The sequence below is a fragment of the Melospiza georgiana genome, chromosome 18 (genome assembly GCF_028018845.1).
Source record: "Melospiza georgiana isolate bMelGeo1 chromosome 18, bMelGeo1.pri, whole genome shotgun sequence".
Taxonomy (NCBI): Eukaryota; Metazoa; Chordata; class Aves; order Passeriformes; family Passerellidae; genus Melospiza; species Melospiza georgiana.
This window is the reverse complement of record NC_080447.1, coordinates 8,237,936-8,256,950: the sequence shown is the minus strand read 5'-3', so window position 1 is coordinate 8,256,950 and position 19,015 is coordinate 8,237,936. Positions and strand designations below refer to the sequence as shown.

Genomic DNA, 19,015 nt, shown 5'->3' with positions numbered 1-19,015 from the left:
TGAGAAACTAAACAAACACAGAACACAGGAATACTCTTCTACACACAGGGAAATGATGAGGATCTGAAGCCAATCCAGATCTGAATTTCTGTAGTGCTCCAAGGAGGAGCACTCCTTGAGTGAACCTGCAGAAGCACAGGTTTTCATTCATGAGGAGAGGAAGGGAAATCCTGATACATACTCTAGCAAGTGTTTAAATAAACCTGTTCAGATGAAGATCTCTCCAGAGAAAAACTAGGACTGTAAGAAAGGTTATGGAAGTAATTTTTAAATGCCATTTTAGAGAGAGTAAACCTTCTTTCAGCTCTTCAGCTTTTTCATAGAGCTGAAGAATGCTGACTGCCTAGAGCACTCAAATGGCCAGCAGAAACTCTTTTTAACATAAATAGGGAAGAAAAATGCCTGCACAGTGCTATTTTAAAAGAAGCATATGGATTCCTCTAAGTTTGGAAACAGCAAACAAAAAAATATGCCAAGGCAATCTCTGGAGCAAGCAGTCTTTCAGCATTGGTCAAAGAGACTGCAATAGAAATATTTTAAAACCTTCTCTCTAGTTATGGGATCTCTCATGGCCTGTGGGGGCGGACAATATTAGAGGCCACTAAATCCTGAAGTTTATTTTTCTAAAAGTTTTCACTTCAAATAAAGCTTTGTTTTAATATGTATGGGGCCAACTGTTAGAGCATTGAGGTCCTGGTTATTAGCCAGCTAGAGCTCATGAATTATGTTTAGTGAGAAGTTTATTGGCTCAGTAAACACCATTCCAGTTCCCCTCACTCCTGAATCGTGGAAGCCAAACCAAGAGATATTCTATGCCACATTACCACTAGCACCAGAGCAACCATTATCTGATTACAGACATTTTATTTTTTGTAAGGAATTTGCAATTGCATCATTTAATACATGGAAGTTTTTAAATTTACCAAGGCAACACACAAAAAGTGTGTGTTTGGTCAAAAGTAACTGTTTGGTCCTGTTTATCATCTTCTGGAGAATATTTGTTTCCATCTCATAGCATTCCAAATCCAGGCATTACAGAAATGCAGTCCCTTTGTAAGGTAGAAGCTTGGTAAGGAATCTTTAACACTAGCAAGGTGCCCATGAAGATCTGAAGTGGAGCCAGAGCAGCCTGAGGTGGTGTTGGTGGTACCTGGCCTCACCCCATGTGGGCTGGCACCAGGAGTCTGCAGACCAAAATGCAAGGTAGGCATCTCTAGAACAAGCAGGACTGATGAGTAGCTGTGCAAATCCAGAAGCAACTGCTACCTGTGTGGCTGGCTTTGTCCTAGGTTGTGACTGGTTACCTCTCACTGCCATGAGCTAAAGCCTCAAGAACAGAGAGTAAGCAATGATCAGTCAGTGTGCAGTGACTGGTTTATATGCTTGTTGTTCCAGTTCTCTGGAATAGCTAAGATAGCCAGAAGACTGTACAGGGACTGTGTCAGTCCTTGAGGCAAGGAAAGTTAATTTAGTTGGAAGAGTAAGGATGAAAAAGAGAGTGCTATAATAACAGTAGCCTGTTCTGGCAGCAAAGTAAACTGTAACTGGAGTTTAGGTTCTCCTCCTAGTTCTCTACATCTGTCACACCACCTTGGCCAAATAATGCATCTGCTTGTGTCTCTGCTTCCTCTCTCCCCTTTAGCTGTACTATCTACTATCTACTATTATCTACTATTACTATCTACTATTATCTACTATCTACTACCATCTACTATTTAGACTGGAACATTCTTCAGGGAAGAGATTGTGCTGGTACAGCCCAGTGACAGCCTTAGGGTTCTGCAGTTCCTAAGCCAAAGATAGTCCAATTTACATAACACCAACTATGAAATCATGTATTCTCATGTAAATGCTTCTTCTGATGTCCTGAATCAGTCCATATGACAATGAAGAAACTTGGCAGTACAGATCCTTAATGTCCAACCCATCCCACAAGGACATATCATCACACAAAGCACCTCTGGGGAACAGGCAGAGTTAAAATCTTTCCATCCCGGTAGTGGGGAAAGACAAGATATCCTTCTCTTTAAATTTAACCCTCTCCCTTCCAAAGAATGCCTGGAATTTGTACTATTTCCCAGCAGAGAGTAGAAGGCAAAGACTTGGCATGGGGCAAGACAGATAAGAGCAGTTGCCTTCTCTAGGTTTTGTTAACTCTGCATAATTGCTTAGGGCATGTGATGGTTAGGGGGAGACACATCTGCCAGAGACAGACTACAAATCACTAGGATGATTCCAAGCAAACAAAATCTAGTTTACAATGTGGTTGTGGTATATAAAACACCTCGGTAAAACTACAGTATAATTCAACTGCTGCAGTTTCATTTACAAAGCAAGGATGCAGTTTTCTCCCTCAAAGACTGGCATTCAGGATCACTCTGACATTGAATAAAGTCTTGGCAGTCCTCTGGGGCACAGGGTGAAGGTAGATTGTTGTTAGAAGTTTCTCTAAGCAAGCCATATTTAAATGCCATGCTTTGCAAAAGGGCCCATATTGCCTTGCCTGTGAATTCAGCTTCCTTTACCAGTTTAAAATCTGGGTCAAAGCAATTTGCTTACATTTGGAGTCCTTTCCCAAAATTAATGGTGCGTGGTATTTGGAGCTGCAGATACAAGGATACTCTGCTATTATCTGCTCTGCATCATGCATCCACCATCTACAGTTTTCCTGCTAATCTTTGTTCACATGGACAGCCCACTCCTGCAGCAGTTGCACACTCAGCATCCCAATGATATTATTCTTGGCCATCCTGTTAAACTCACAGTATAAGGTAGATGCACAGGAGTGAGCCCTGCTGGATTCTCAGCAGCTTTTAGATGGCTCCAGATTACAGCTGGCCTTGGGTGGAAGTTTTCATAAGCAGTGATGAAGTTCAGAGCTTTTCAATTCAAATAGGATGTTGACTACTACTGTCTCTTATCCCTTTCACTTCTGTGGTGATAATTAGGTTACCCAAATGTACTGGGCTCACATCAGAGCACTTGGAAGATCCAGTTAGTGCTCCATACAGCTGCCAGATTGCTTAGCTAAATTTCACACAGGGATCACACACAACAACGGTGACAGTTAAGGTTTGTTTCACTTTGCCATTCAAGGAGGTACTTTTGGATTACTAATTTATTTTATGATTGGGTGCTGGCTAGTTCAGAGATTATTTTGTTGTATCCTGACAGGCAGTTGTTAGCCGGACCCTAAACCCTCAGCACACACGTTTAAAGTCTCTCTGATCTGGAAATCTGGGTGGCATATCTGCTCAGGAGTCCCACCCACAGTAAGGATCCTGCCCATGTTTATTTCAGTGTTCTGGAAAGAGGAAAGACAGAAAGGAAGGGAATAAAAAAGAATCCCAAAACCACAACACAAATTTGCCACTGAAGCTTACTGACAGAACTGACCTGCAAAGTACAAAGAGTAACAGAGAATTATGATAGTCACACTTTCTCATAGTACTGCTCTGGGTATAACATATAATGTTTCCTCAATACAAACCACTTTGGAGTAACAATCAATGAAATACATTAAAATACAATAAAAATACTGGGTTTAGGATAAAAATGTGGTTCCAACCTATGGGCTTGTAAAGGAAAAGTCAGCAGAGGCTTACTCCTCTTGTAGGTAAATTCTGAAGTTTCATCCCCTTGTTCACAAGCCAGGCAGAATAAAAATATCCACCTACACTAAACCAAAGGGAGCCACTCGTAACCCAGACACAACCACAACAGACATTCTCGACAGTCCTTGGCTTAATAGAACACTGCTTTGTGGTTATACCCACCACTAGGATTTCATCTTGCAAGTGCTAGCATGTTTAATTTATCCCAGGTCATACATCAAACATAATATTAAAATTTAAGATGGCATTTGAGATTCAGACTTTCTTCTGCAGTTTGAGTAGAGAGAACACAGTTGGGACTGTGGGTGCACAAGCATATTAATACATAAACACAAACCTGCAGCCATCACTCAAGAAAAACAATTGGTCTTTAAGAGGGGAAAAAAGTTGTAAAAAGAATCAATTCCATTAAATAGCTCTATAAATCAATTCCACCAAAAATCAATGGGAAACTACATCCACCATGTGCCAAGTAACTCCCACACATCAGGTGCAACTGTCCATGACAGCGGCCACGCAGCAGCTCTGCCTGCCGGGAATCAGGCAGCCAAGGGCTGGAGCAAGAACCCCAGCATTGCCCATGCTGCCTTCCTGAGAGCCCTGGCACTGCCCAGGCTGCTCTTCTGTGAGCCCTGGCATTGCCTAGGCTGCTCTTGTCTGAGCCCTGGCACTGCCCAGGCTGCTCTTGTGCGAGCCCTGGCACTGCCCAGGCTGCTCTTGTGCAAGCCCTGGCATTGCCCATGCTGCCTTCCTAAATGCCCCAGCACTGCCCAGGCTGCTCTTGTCCGAGCCCTGGCACTGCCCAGGCTGCCTTCCTAAGTGCCCCAGCACTGCCCAGGCTGCTCTTGTGCGAGCCCTGGCATTGCCCAGGCTGCCCTCCCACTCCTGCCATGGCGCCTTAGCCCTGCTGGCTCAGGGGGAGCTGCAGCCGAGGTCTCTGGGACAGCAGCTGCTCCCTGCCAAGGCCCATCTGCTCCTGGAGCCCATGCTGGGACCAGCCCACACTCACAGAGCCATGGAACCCCCACCTCCAGACACCGTGGTGGCAGTCCCACCTAAAAATCAGTGGAGGAAAGCTCAGGTTTCTTGTTAGAGCCAGGCATTTTACATGCCCAGGTGTGAAATGAAGCCTGACTTCAGGATTTTCCAGCAGGTTTTGTGGCACATCAAGCATCCCCAAAAGCTGACTTAGGCACAGGGACAGGGAAGGTGGGAGGGGAACATTAAGGATGTGGGGCCCAGCAGCATGCAGTCAGTCACATACTGCTTAAACAAATTACTTGGTTAAGCAGGAGTTCAGGCGTTCCACACTGTGTCACTCCTGCTAGTTCAGTGACTCCCACAGTGACTGTGCCAGGCCACTGTGCCCTCTCACTTTCAAAGTGCAGCTCAGTTGCATTTTCACATTTATAGGTGGTGGGTGCCCCTTCAATGACTGGAGAAACCCTTGGGGCTTTCATTTTGTGCTGGCAGCTCTCAAATGACTTTAGAAACAAAACCCCTGGGGCTTTTGTTCTGTGTGGCAGAGCTCAGAGGGCATGGAAGATTCTGGCTTTGTTAAAACCTGCAGAAAAATTCATGTCCTGTGTCTTCCCCTTCATGTGCTTCACATGTGCTGTCATGTCTCTGGGGCATTAGAGACACACTGTTCAAGAAATTCAGACCTAGCATTTTTGCAACAGAAAAACTTGATGAGTTGGCCTCTGCTATTAAGCACTAAGTACCAAACCCCATTTTTTCCTGTTGTAACTGAATGTCAAGTGTACCTTGACAGCTACTGCACACAGAAACACTCATGTCTGGTATTATGCATGGATATTTTAAACAGAGAAAGAATGCACATATGTGTATAACAAATAATGAACAATTTAATGAGATGGCTCAGGACTGTCCCTGGCAGGGAAAGAAACTACTGCATCTCTCCAAGGCTCTGTGACCCAGCTGCAGGGATATGATCTCTAAATTGCATTTTTGATCTTGGGCCTGATCTTAGCAATCAGCACCCTCAGCTTACTGATTTCAGTGGGATTTGAGAGCATATGATATCAAACCTTCCATCAGTCACAAGTTTTCCCTAGATGTAAGGACATGCAGTTCTAGAAAGCAAGACTTTGACATAGGCTGGAGATTTGATGTCAAGAGTAGGTGGGAATTGTACAATCAGGGGCTTCAATCTAACCACTGGTATTTGGCAAGACAAGGCAGCAATACATTGAAGTCTGTCTCTTTTGAATTATTCTTTAAAACTCTGTCATATGACTCTTCTGCTCCAGAAGAATTAATCAAATATTTAAAAATATACTAAGGGAAGCTGAAGGCCATTGTCAAGAGAACAGCCAGATTTTCCTGCAATTAACAGTGGAAGTTCCTAATTTTCCCTGTTCCTAAATGCCTCTGCAGTGATACTTCATTTACTGGGATTTCAGTTTCATACAAGTCAGAAAAAAAATATTTGTGGCAAGTAACCTTGAAGTATTATAATAAGGAAGAGCATTTGCAGGGAGTTTTGACAGACAGATCCTGTTCTAAAGAGAGTCTCCATGCACAAACAGATGCCACAACAACACGTGCATGGATGCAACTTGCAACTATTTGGTGGCTCTGAAGTTCTGCAGTAGCTTACAGTGAAGAAATTACTGTGGTATTTGTGAAGGACAGCCCAATGCAAGGTGTAAAATTTGTGTGGAAGGAGACAGAGAAAACAGACAGGAATAAACACAGCCCAGGGAACAAGGAGATTACAGTGATACAACAAATATGTAGGAATGGTTGGAAAAAGCAAGTATGTGCACAACTGGGGAAGAAGAAAAGAATCCCACAGGTTGGATAACCAAAGCATAAATTTCAATAAGCAGACACTATTGACTAGGAGTTGAAGTCAGCACAGGGATCTGAAGTGTCAACTTATATTTAAAGACTACCATAGTTAAAATCATAAGCCAAATTGCACAATAGGCAAATGAGATGAATTGAAAGATTAAGCTATGGAAATTCACTCAGAGAGAGGATTGTAAGGATCTTTTATTTTTAAATCCTGCTCCTGAATTCTTTTTTACTCAGAGAAAAAAAAAATTCTTAAATCCCATTTCCTGCCAGTATAGGGCTAAAATGTTAACACCATATTTCATAACAGTTAACGTGAAACAGGATTACTGTGCTGACTTGTTCTTGAAGAGCAAATACACTCTGCAAACTAGATTGGGAAGGAGGTAGATTTCTTTCTGACAAATCCGCTGACAAGAAGCTGACAAGAAAACATATTTTTCTCTGTGACTTCTGGGGATGAACAGAATTTTAAAGTCTGTTGTCCTCAGTAGCATTAATGTACTCTTCAGTTGGACTTTTTTTTGTTCAGTTACTCACTGTAGAGACTGACTTACTATGAATAACCATGCTTTTCTTTCCTACTCAGATGAAGTGCTTATACTCTTCAATGAAAGCAAAAGAAATGCCTTGTTAACCTTAAGTTTAAAATAAGCTAGAAAGATCTTACAAAGAAATCCAATGACCCATCAGAAGGAATAACTTCTTAATAGCAACCAGGCAACTGCCTCCTAAGAAAAATAAAGATTCAAACCTCTAGCCAAGCAGACTTGCCAGCCAGAGCCTTCCCTGACACCGCAGTGTGTCTGGGACTTCCCTGTGTCAGAGCCTTTTACACGGAGAGCACTTAGGCAGCGAGCGTGTGACACATCCAGCGAGGCTCAGAATGTCTTGCCTGTTTTCTCTTGAGCCTCTGAACTGAGACCTCAAAGCAAATGAATCTGAGAAGAAAATACATTAATCAGGCATTCACTGAGCCAGGCTCTGGGTTTTTAAAGCAGGGATCTGAATCAGCTATATGGCCTCCCACTTCTTTCCTGATACAATTAGTCAGCATCTGCCCAGCAGCCAACCCGCTGCCTCTCAGAGGGGGGGACAGGCAGCTGCAACTCCCTTGCCCACTGCTACTTCCAAGCAGGCTGCAAAAGCACGGAGAACAGCTTCTGAATTCTGGCTGGGGAAGGTTAGCATCCCTTCCCTGTGCTCAGGGGAATGAGAGGAGCTGAGAACAGCCATCACTTCCAGCCTCTGATTCCCTGCTCCAGCCCAAGTGCAGGTTCAGACGTGTCCCAGCAACACCTCTCCCACATTGGGCCAAGGCCATGCCAGCTCCACACACCTGTTGGAGGCTTCCCCACATTTTAAGGGAATCCCCAGAAGGGGATTTGCAGGTGCTGCACTCCCTTCAAAGAGTGCAGGCAACAAATCATCCTGGGAAATTGGACCCAAAGCATTCAATGTGGCCCTCTGACCTTTTCCAAAATGTTCTCAGCCCACCAGGCTGGCAGGATTGAACTTTACAGCTAAGGGTTTTGAAAGAAGCATGTGCTTTTAAAATCCAGTTGAATTTTTGCTAGGAGAACTTTACAAAGGCATCATTAGTGTATCCACAGGAGTTTTGCAATTTTAGGTTACAGGTGATTACAGCAAATAAACAGGCATGCAAGTCAGGGTCGGAAGCGGGCTTCTACTTAGAGCTGCCTCACCAGGCAGCTGGAAAATATATAAACCCTCCAAGCAATTCTGTTTTACCCAACAGCTTTAAGGCTCAAGCCCCACTCCTAGGGCTGGGTTGTGCAAGCTCTTACTCCAGCAGTCACACCGAGTTCAAGCCAAGTGCCTGAGTAAGCATTTGCAGAATCTGACCCCCCCCAGCCAGTTATCTATACAGCACCTACCTGGGCCTTGCACTGGAAGCTCTTTAGCTGGGGACATGGTCTGGAAGTATATTGTCAGCTGCAATGGGCTTTATCTCCATTTATAGCATTGAATTTAATTTTTGGCGCCAAGTGCAGCGTTAGCCTCACAATGACATCTATTAAAGACATTTTGCCCTGAAGACTGATCTGACCAACAGCCAGTTTGCACTGTTTGTATTTTTATTTTATTACAAAACCACCATGTTCATATTATCTTTCCACTTCTCTAATTTCAAGCTTTTTCTTAAAATACAGTACAACAGGCACTGAATTACAGAAATCCCATACTCTGGCATTACATGGATTTCACTTGAGATGCTGCCATCCTTCCTTCCCTGAAGTTAAAATTAAAGCAACAGACTTGACTGGTTAGTCTCCAGTAGTGTGTAAGTTTAGCAGAGGCAGACTTGTTTCCTCTGTGCCATCAGGAGCATTCCTGATGGCCACCCAGCCCCTTTCCCTCTGCCAAGACACAGAGGAGGCCTGGCACAGCATGGAGCAGTTCTTATGGGGAAAAAATAATTGCAAGTTCCCCTGAAATGCTGCATCCTGCATGCCTCAAAGGACAGCTGCTACCTTCTCACTTACAAAAATGTGACCCCAGCCAGTCAATCTACAGCACTAATGCTGTCAGATACCCTCCCACTCACCACTTCTGATGGTCAAAGCCATTGCAATGCAGTGACTTCCCCTGTGCCTCAAAAGGGGATGTGCTTTGCTTTTGCTCCAGGAAGTTTTAGGGAGGGTGCTTTGGGTTTTGCAGTTTTTGGTGAGGGTACAACCCAAGCTGTTTTAGGTAAACACAGAGGTAGCAGGAGTCCATGTGTAACCACAGAGGAAGCGAGCACACATAGGCAAATGTTCTCAATAATGGCAGTGCAGATGCACATGGAAACTTGCTTGAACTCACTTGGACTCCTTTCCCCCTTTCTTGTCCAACCAGTTAAAGGATAGGGAACATCCCAAGCCTCTGGCATATGGTATTAGATGCTCTGGGCATTAGGTAGAAAACTGATAAGTCTTTTGAAATGGAACAGTTGGTGTCATGTAGCAGAGGTCCCACTTCATATGAACTCTCAAAATTTAGAAAGGAGAAGGCAGTTTTATTTATTAAAAGTGAAACAGAGAAACTGAGGTGCTTAATCAGTCCTTTGCCTCTAATGGGAGTGGAAGGGTTTGCTGGGTTGTGGCCAAGGCTTCTGTTCCTTTATATGGCTTCTGCAGCTTTCAGAAAGCCATATAAACATCTCAGAAAAGGTTACATGAACATACCAGAGACACAACTGTAAGTCACAGATTAGTAATTATGAAAGCATTGTGAGATCTTTGAGTTGAAAGGATGTCTTTTCTGGATAGGCAGATATTTTAATTCCATACTCCAATGATCAGTGTTTCAGCAGGACCCTTAAAATATATTTTCCTTCCATGACTGTCCTCTATGGTTAGTTACACCTCCATGCATGATTTCAAGTACTACAGCTCCATCAGAAGTACTAGTTTTCTCTGCATTTGGTTCCACTTGCAAGACTCTGAATTATTAGTATAGCATTCAGCTTGAAATGCTCTTGCACAACTAACGGTGAAATATTAGAAAACAGAAGTTACTATTGTTATTTTCTGTTCATTAAATGCTAGTGGAAATTCAACCCATCTTCAAAATACCATGGCTTTACACAGGCAGAGGTGAAAAAAACATGATATGTTTTTTCCAGATTCAAACAACCCATCAGTGGCGAACAAATTCTCGTACTCAGGTCTGTTTTAGCCACCAAAACAGAGATTGTCAGAATGATGCTGATGGTCCTCTCTCTGCACTCAGGTCACTTTTTCCCTCACTCAGGAGCTGAGGAATATCAATACAACAGTTAAACCCATCACCTTACAAGAAGCAACCAGGAACTGGGAGACCCAGCCTGACTGGAATAAACCAGCTGACTACAGCTGCTAAAAAGAGGTCCACACTTGGGCAAATACTCAAGACATTCCTTCTCCAAGGCACCACCCATAATAACAGGCCAACAGTCTCAAACACCTCTGCATTTGGATGGATATGCAGAACCGCATACATTAAACTGCTTTTCTTGGAGTTCATTTCAGAATGCTGCCAGCTTGTAAACAGCAGAGTCAGTTTTGCTGCCAACACAATTTCTACCTAGAGCAAACGGAAGTGCTTTTCCAAGAATTTCCAAGACTGTTGCGTCACGCCGTGCGCTGGCATTGCACCGTGCAGCGCGGAGGGAAGACACAAAAATACAAACTGCTGCTTGGTGCATCCTGAAGGGAATTATTTAGAGGCATTTACTTATTTTCAGGAAGAGACTGACAGTACAGAACAGACCTTCCAAAAACTCCCAGTGCTCCCTGCAGGGGAATATAGTCTCATTAATACTTTCAGTGCTGTAGCAAAAAGAGAGTTATTTTTATAGCTGGCGTGTTTCAATTTTGATTGCAATTTTGAAAGCCTTGTTTGATAAGGTACATTGAAGACTAAGAAATGTAGCATTTCTGAATGACTAGAGAGATTTCTTCTTTAGCCTCCCTCCCCCGTCATGGGTTTTGCAAAATCCTAAAACATCAGTCCTTTGGCAACTTTACCATTTTGAAGCTTTATTAGAATTATGTGTATGATGACAGCATTTACAGAGTGTTGCTAGGGTCAGGGTCCCATTATGCAAACTTTTAAATATGATGAGCATTTATAAGATAAATACACAAAACAAACCAAGGACATCATATTCTTCATACTTTAAAGATGAAGAAAACTGAACTTGCTTAACTTCCTTCATGACCATAGCATGGGAAGTTTAAATCAGGGATGGAAGCAGAGTTCCTTGGAAGACAAGCTCAGCCAGAAGAATTAAATGTGGGCAAATATTCAACCACTGCATCAATTAATAAAAGGAAACGCGTATAACAAAGCTTTCTGGGTAAAACTTTTCAAGTCATACTTTACATTAGTTTTAAAAAACACTCAGCCAAACATCACTCTGCTGACATCTGAAGAATTTCAAGAGAACTGTCACTCTCATGCCAAAATTCCCTTTATTGAGCATTCTGGTAGTATGGTTCTGGCTATGTACACTTCATAGCTGTGCACACAGATTTATGATTTTTAGTGGATTCCTTGCAATCTACAACTTTGGTAGATATATTCCCTGCCTAGAAGGACATCCATGTTTTTCTTTGAAGACTGGGCATAATCATGTCATTAATATCACATTATCAAAGAACATTTGAGCTGCCTAGAAAAGAACAAAGAGCTTTTTCCAAGGACTTGAGGAGTTTGATCCACATGAGGACTGTTCTGGATACTTTAAAACAGAAACTAGGAATAACAAAGCACCTTACCCATGACGGATAGGGGAAACAACATTACATAAAACCAGCACAAGTTTGTCTCACTATACACTGACATAGCTTCAAAACTTCTTTTAAACAGGTCTTGTTTCCAAAAAGCATTCTTCAATTATATGTCTTTCCTGGTGAAGTTTTGAGGACAATTTGTCCCTCCACAGAAAAAGCCACTACTTTACTGCTCTGGGCAGTTAACTAACCCTATGCACCAGGAGCCTCTTGCAAAGGGACAGAGAGGCTGTTTTTTCAGTTTAGTTCAATAACCACTTCTTTCAGACTGCAAAAAGCAACTGAGATTTGAGGAGGGGCAGAAGGGCAGGAAAGCTGACTTCCCTCCAAATGAAAACTAGGTGTTAGAAACTACTATCTGCTAGTTCCAAACTCAGAAGAGAGCAACAAAAGTAGAAAATGATCTGTTCACTTTTGCTCAAAGAACACTTCCTTAGCTTTGCATTTAAATTGGAGCTGAATAAAAATCACAGAGTAAGTCATAAAGGAAGCGACTTCAGGAGGTCATCAGAAAGTATTTTACAAATATTTTTATTTAACACTTCAAAATCTTCAGGTTTAACATTTCATTGAATTTAATGCTATATAAGAAGTTTCTTGCGTCACCTCTCAGAAACAATAACATAGAAAATTAATTTTGTTTCTGATTTGCATGTTGAATCATAGCCTGAATGTGTTAACCCTGTCCTTCTGCTTAACATGAAATTTACTTTAAAGTTATCTTAGTTGCACATCAACATGTTTTAATAGGTACAGAGCAGCAAGATCCAGTCTTACTGCTGGAGAGTAACTACCACATAGACAAACAAGCAAGCTTTAAAATAAGGTTTCTTGTTGGCCGAATTCAATTCTCAGTTAAAACTGGCAATGCAAATTACTCTATTCTGTTCTTTATCAAACAAGAGAAAAGATTTCCAAACTGTCAAACTTGCTGGTGGCATCTTGACAGCAGATGGAAATGCAGTAAGTGCATGGCAGTGTCTACTGCCACTACATGGCAGTGTCTTTATGTGACTCCAAGAAAACTGAATCCCCTCACTGAATGGCTCTTTATCCAGCAGGAAATGAGCACACATTTAGGGGAAGGAATCTGCTGTGCACCCCTGTCATCTTAAACGGGTCCAGGGATGAATGGGACCAGCCCAGCATGAAGAGCAGTCAGGTTGTTTACCATGAGGCCTCTCCCCAGTCACTCCATCGTGTATCTCTTTTCACACCCATGGCAAAGGACTGATTTGAAGGCAATTTTATCTTGCACAGTGTTTGGTTCAGTGGGGGAGGGGAGTGGGTAGGGCAAACTGATGTATTATGGAAAGCCATCCCCTCTTCCTTTACCCAGGGGACTGAAGGGCAGCAAATGCCTCAGGCCAGCACACTGACATGAAATGTTTCCTACCTCCCATCCAGAACCTGGGTGAGGGCAACACTGACACATTTTCCCATCCAGTATCTAAAGCTGGAACAACAAGAGGGGCTGTTCCTAACTCCTGCACAGATCCCTCAGAACACCTAGCAATAGAATCAAGAAGTTTGCCGTTTTCAGGGATGCTTTCTTTGTGAGGGATCCCTGGTGACTGTTTTGAGCAGGAAACCAATCCCTGCACTTCTTTAAACTTTTCTTAGTGCCAGTTGAAGACTCAGACCCTTCTTCTCCCAGCTTAGCAATCAGTGCATGTCTTCTGACAGTTTCTGCAGGACAGCTCAGTTTGTCTTTTCTCCATTAGAGAGAGTAAGTGAAGGAAGCTTCTACAATTGGTCCATTTCCAAATGCCTGCTTGAGGTTTTTAGTTGAAAAGATCACTCTTTAGCCCCTTCAAATCCGCAGGGTGCACATCCGAAAATGTGATATAATACATATGTAATCCTGGATAAACTCCATTCCCCACCCCTTTCCATTAAGTAAAGTCAGTAACTAGAATCCCTGTTTAGGATTTGTGATTACAAGGATCACAGTCTGCCCTACCCTGGTCAAACAATACAGGCTCTAGGAAAGCATGAGAGCCATCATTTCAATAAAGCAAAACCCTATTGCTTCCACTCCAGAACAGCTGACTTGAAGTGCATGCTAGGCTGTGCTTATTAACAAAATGAGAAATCTGATACATAGAAAGAAAACACTATGTGAGGATTAATCCTGGATTGCAGTTTGTGGCCAGCACTGGGCCATCATCCAAACACAGATGAAAAAGAACAGAATTTCTCCCACCTGTCACTCTACAGCAGGTACAGCTACTGCTGTGTTGTAGCCTCATCCTTTACAGCTATTGTAACAACTCATTTTGTATCAGCTTAAAATTCAGGATTGACCTCACTGTTTCTTCCTTGTTTTGTGGGAGCCAGCACTGGAGGGTGAATTTTCTTTCCAGGAATTACAAACAAGCGTGACTAACTTACAAGTTTGGACAGCTAGCACAATACACGTATGCTTCAAGGAAAGAAACCCAGCTTAAAACCAGCTGGAACCTGGAGATTAACTGAACAAGAAAATACAACTCTCAGGAACATCTTTTTAACATTGTCCTGCTGCTTTTGAGAGAAGTAGGCACTGTCACTGCTGATTGCAAGAGATCTGAACAAACCAATGCGGTTTCTTTGCCAATGAGCTCCTGCACAGCAGAGTGAAATCCCTATTGCAATGCATTGTCCTTGCTCCTGATAGTACAGCAAGACAAAAACCAATGTAAGAAGGCCTAATGGCTCAGTCACTGGTGTTCAATAACACCAAACCAAAGAAGTCATCTTTATTTTTTTTTAAATATATTCTCCTGCTTATGGTTGGGTTGACACTCTGTTGTTGCAATGCCACAGCTGAGCCCTGTTAATTTTTCTCCAAGCCCAGCAGGGAAGGCATGTCTGCTGATGCTGAAATGGGCCCTTCCCATTGAGCCTCGCCTGTCACAATGCAGCCAATATAATGGCTATGGCACAAATGTGATTCTGCTTTCTTCCACTCCAACACCACATTTGCTGCAGCACTGAAATGTCACTTTGTGGCAATGTTCTTCCCTGGCTGTTGGCAGAAGCTGCAGTGTTGTTCATGCACTTTATCAGTCAGATTTGGTTAGGGTATGGGAATCCTGGTTTTCTGTAGAGAAAACATGGCAACCTCTTCCTACCAATAGCTCTGGCTGTCGAGCTGTGATATGTTCATCAGACTGGATGACAGGGTTAAATGCTGCAGTCAGCACAAACACTTCTGATAGGAAGGCAAATGCACCTCGGTTTTCAAACATCATCCCATTTCCCTACATCTATCATCAAAAAAGGCAGCAGGGGCTCAAAGAATAGCCACATACTATTTTCTGCAAGGTCAGAGAAATGCACAACATACACTTTATGTTTGGCAGCTCTTAATTACTATGGGCTGTAAAGATGCTAGAAAACGACAACTCTCATTGCAAGATCTGCTGTTCACAACTTCAAATTTCATGCTGTGATCACCAATTTTGGGCTGTGGTGGCTGTTTTAGAGAGTTTAAATCCATTACACAGCCAAACTGCTTAGCATTATGTTGTTTTCTAGTTATTTTAAACAACTAATCAAAATAAATTGAACATGTACCCTTCTGGAAAAAGGCCTCTCACCTTCTCTTTCTCTCCTCTCTCCCCCCCACCCCTTGTCACACATTGGCTTCTGCCAAACAATTCAGCACTGACACTACAGCACATCACGTGATACCAAGTGCTTCAAGCATCTTGCAATACTTATTACTATCTACACATCCATAAGTCATTCCACCCAGAAATGTGAATACTAACATGAGCTATTTCCTTATGCATTAAAGATTTAGAGCTCTCCCAGATCCTTGGAAGAAGCTTGTCCCCTGAAATACTGAAAAATCATCCCTTTTATGTGTGTGTCTCATCTGCATTTCACGTAGATTAGGAAGCATGACAGAAGGAAAACCTGCCATATCCTCATAGTCTCCCATTCCTCCTGCTTACACTCCTGCGGCCACACAAGTCTGTCGTGATTAAGCAATGGATTTTAGATGTCAAAGAACAAGGCACTTACACAGGGTGTCCTTACCCATGTTAGAATGGAAAGTAACAAATGTAAGAGGTTGCTTATTCTTAATGCTGATCTCCTCCAGAGCTAAAATGATATGTCAGTAGCAGGTGTCAAGTTTGAAGACCCCCCCTCCCCTCCTCTCTTTTTTTTTTTTTTTTTTTTAATAAATATAACAAAGGGCACACAGATTTGACCTAATGGGTCAACCATCAAAAGTTAAACTGATTTAAATAATTAGACCTAGAATGTCAGGCACCACTGCAAATAATTGCTCCTAATGCTTTTAGGATTAGATTGCTAATGAAAAGGCGCAAAAAGGAGGCCATTTGCAGTTGTGGAAATAAGTCAATTTTCTTTCCATATGTCATTTTCCTCATGTAGATTTGCTGTGAAATCTTAAGGAGTCATTTACAGCTTTCTCTCCAGAGCCGCTGTAGGATATACAATAGTTCTGAGTAATAAAAAATAGCAATAAGTCATCTTGAAATATTAATTGTTTATAAACAGTATTTATCAAGCATAGCAAACATCTGCTCATAGTTCTGACATTTTCCAATTAAAGCGACTATTGCATATTGTTTTCCCCTTAATTTCTGGAAAAACATGGGAGCCATTCAAATATAAACAGCATTCCGCAACAAATTTAAACCAGTTTTGGTCAAAGGACAGTTCATTAGCAGAATGTAATTCTGATGCTCCTAACTGATTCCTGGCTGCTCTCTCAGATTTATTCTAACAACTGAGTATACCCTGAGTGATTTTGGTAACCGTCTGCTAAAACACCGGGTTCCATATGTAATTCACTAATTCTGTGTAAAGGTGTGTATACCCCCGCCCCACTCGCAGATTCTAACCCCAAGTTACCCGTCTTGGAAGCGCCCAGGCCACCCGAGTTCTCAAAGGTTGCGGATTTCGCAGCAGAAAGATTCGAGCGCGCAGACCCCGTGTGCACATCCGCGTTCCCCGGGCGGCGGCGGGGCGGGCACGGTGTCCGGAGCCCCCGGGAGGAGCGCGGCTGGCGGCCCCGATAACGGGGGGCGCGCCGAGAGCCGCCCGCCGCCGCCGTGCCCACTTCCACCTGGGACCCGGCCAAGCAGAAGTCAATAATTGACTTCCCCGCCGGCTCTCGCCCCGTACCAAAGGGGCCGGGCGCGGGCTGGGCGCTGCGGGCACCGCGGGGCTCCCGGGCCGCGCACCGCGCTGGGGGCCGGCACGCCGCCTCCCCCGCCCCCACTCCCCCCGCCGGCTTCGCTTTGCTTTTAAATGCAACCAGAAAAACACAAAAAGCCCGGCTCCCCCCGCCGCCGAGCTGGCACCGGCACCGGCGCGCCGGGAGATGCAGAGCCCGGTCCGGCTCCGCGGCGCCGTGCTCCCGGGACCGGGCAGCCGCGGGCAGCAACCAGCCCTCTCGGTTCCCTCAATTGCGATGTCGAGCGCCTCGGCAATAATTCTGCCAGCCTGGACGTACAATTTCTTTTTTTTTTTTTCAAACCGAGTGGACAGCTCTACGCTGGCTAGCGCGGCCGGGGAACGTGCATTTCCTGCGGGGCACAAAGCCGGCGGGCAGGGTCCGGGGAGCCCCTGGCCGCGGGAGGGTGCGCGATCCTGCTCCGTCCATTGCGTCCGAGATGGGGCCGTAACAAAAGCCAGAGACCCGCAGCGACGGGCAGAGCGAGCGGGGCCGGCGGGTCCTTCCCTCCGCGATCCCGAGCGGCCGAGGGGGGCGGCGGGGAAGGGGGGAGCCAGGGCAAAAGTTCACCGCGGTCCCCGTAGGGCAGGGGGTGCTCGGTGGGGCTGGGGCCGGCGCTGGGGTTGGGGGATGCCGGCCTGGCTCGTCGCCTCGCAGCCCGGCGGATGGACCGCGGGGGGCGGGAAGGAGGCGATGCAAGTCCCGGGAGCCCCTCTCCTGCCCTCTCCTCCACAATGCGGCCAGATCCCCGGCACAAACACGCCCCCCGGCACCCCGGGGCTCCGCTCCCTCCTTTCGGGGAAAAAATAAAATCAAATAAAATACAATACGGCTCACTTGAAGGGACGAGTGGGGATGGGGAGCAGGCGGCTGCTCCGGGGCCGGTCAGCCCCACGCCGGCCGGCCCTGGCGGGCAGCAGCTGCGGCCCCCCGGCCCGACCCCGCTGCCGCCGGGGAAGGGGCAGCGCACACCCGTGCGCACACACAAATGGCACGGGAGGAGGGGAAAGTTTCCAGCCGCTTCAACCAAATAACCAACATTTGCAAGCTCCAGACAGGCACGGTGGCCGGCACACCGACGCACGCCCCGGCCCCCGAAGCAACGGGGCAGCGCGCCCGGAGAGCGAGGGGAGGGGGCCCGGGGCACGGAGAGAGGGGGGCAAGAGCAGAGAAACCATCTCGGGTTTTTCAATGGAAGTACCGCCGGTGCCGGGCACGGTTGATGTAGGGCAGGGAACAAGGGGACACCCCCGCCACCCCGGCGACTCTCCCGAGCGGACCCGTGCAGATGGGCAGATCACCGGGGCTGCAAATAAAGAGCGGGGGAGCGGGGCTGGGCTGCACCGCGGAGCCCGGCAGCGCCCGACCGCCCCGCGGGACCCGCGCCCCCGCCCGCGCCCCGCGCCGCGTTACCTTCTTATTGCATCTGGAGCAGCAGCTTTTCTTCCCTTTCCCCTCTCCTCCTCTCCCTCTCCTGTCCTCTCGGTTTATACCAGCCTGTTCCTCATCTCACAGCCTTCCTCCCAGCGCCATCTTGCAAGCTTGTGACGTTGGGAGCCGCTCACCCCTGACCCACATTTGAATAGAAGCCAAAATGAAAAAAAGAAGAGAGAGCGAGGGAGAGAGGAGAGAAAGAGGGGAAAGAAGAAGAAGAAGAAAGAGCGGAACAAGGAGAGGCAGGGGAAGCAGCAGCTAAGCAAGTGCTGTGCCAGTGTGGAACAGCATCGGCTCTGCTCCCTTGCCAGCTAGTTTAGTAATAAGCAATTTCCTGCTTTTGCAATAAATGTTGCCGCGGCGGGGCTGGGACAGGGACGGGAATCTGAGCAATTCCCACCGAGGGACCAGGGCTTCCCCCACCCCGAGCCGCCCCCCTTAACCCTGCCACCCACACCCCGAAACCCAGCCCGGAGCCTGACCACTGCCTCCCGGCAACCCAAATACTGCTGCTCCCTCCCAGGTTTTGAGCAATGAAAAAGGCATTTATTAAGATTATTTCTCCCATCACTGATGAGCTCTTAAGTGTGTGTTCAGAGAAATTATATAGATTATAGCTTGTACATGTGTTGGAATCTGAAATGAGTTTTACACACAAATTT

At 45.3% G+C, this 19,015-nt stretch overlaps 1 protein-coding gene across 1 annotated transcript in view; it reads right to left on the bottom strand.

The window, feature by feature from the left end:
* HIC2 (HIC ZBTB transcriptional repressor 2) overlaps positions 1 to 18,423 on the bottom strand; it is a 70,788-nt gene extending 52,365 nt beyond the window's left edge. The window contains exon 1 of the mRNA XM_058036983.1: positions 18,333 to 18,423. The gene's annotated coding sequence lies outside the window, so the exon portion shown is untranslated. The remainder of the gene's footprint in view (positions 1 to 18,332) is intronic.
* Between the last annotated feature and the right edge of the window lie 592 nt (positions 18,424 to 19,015).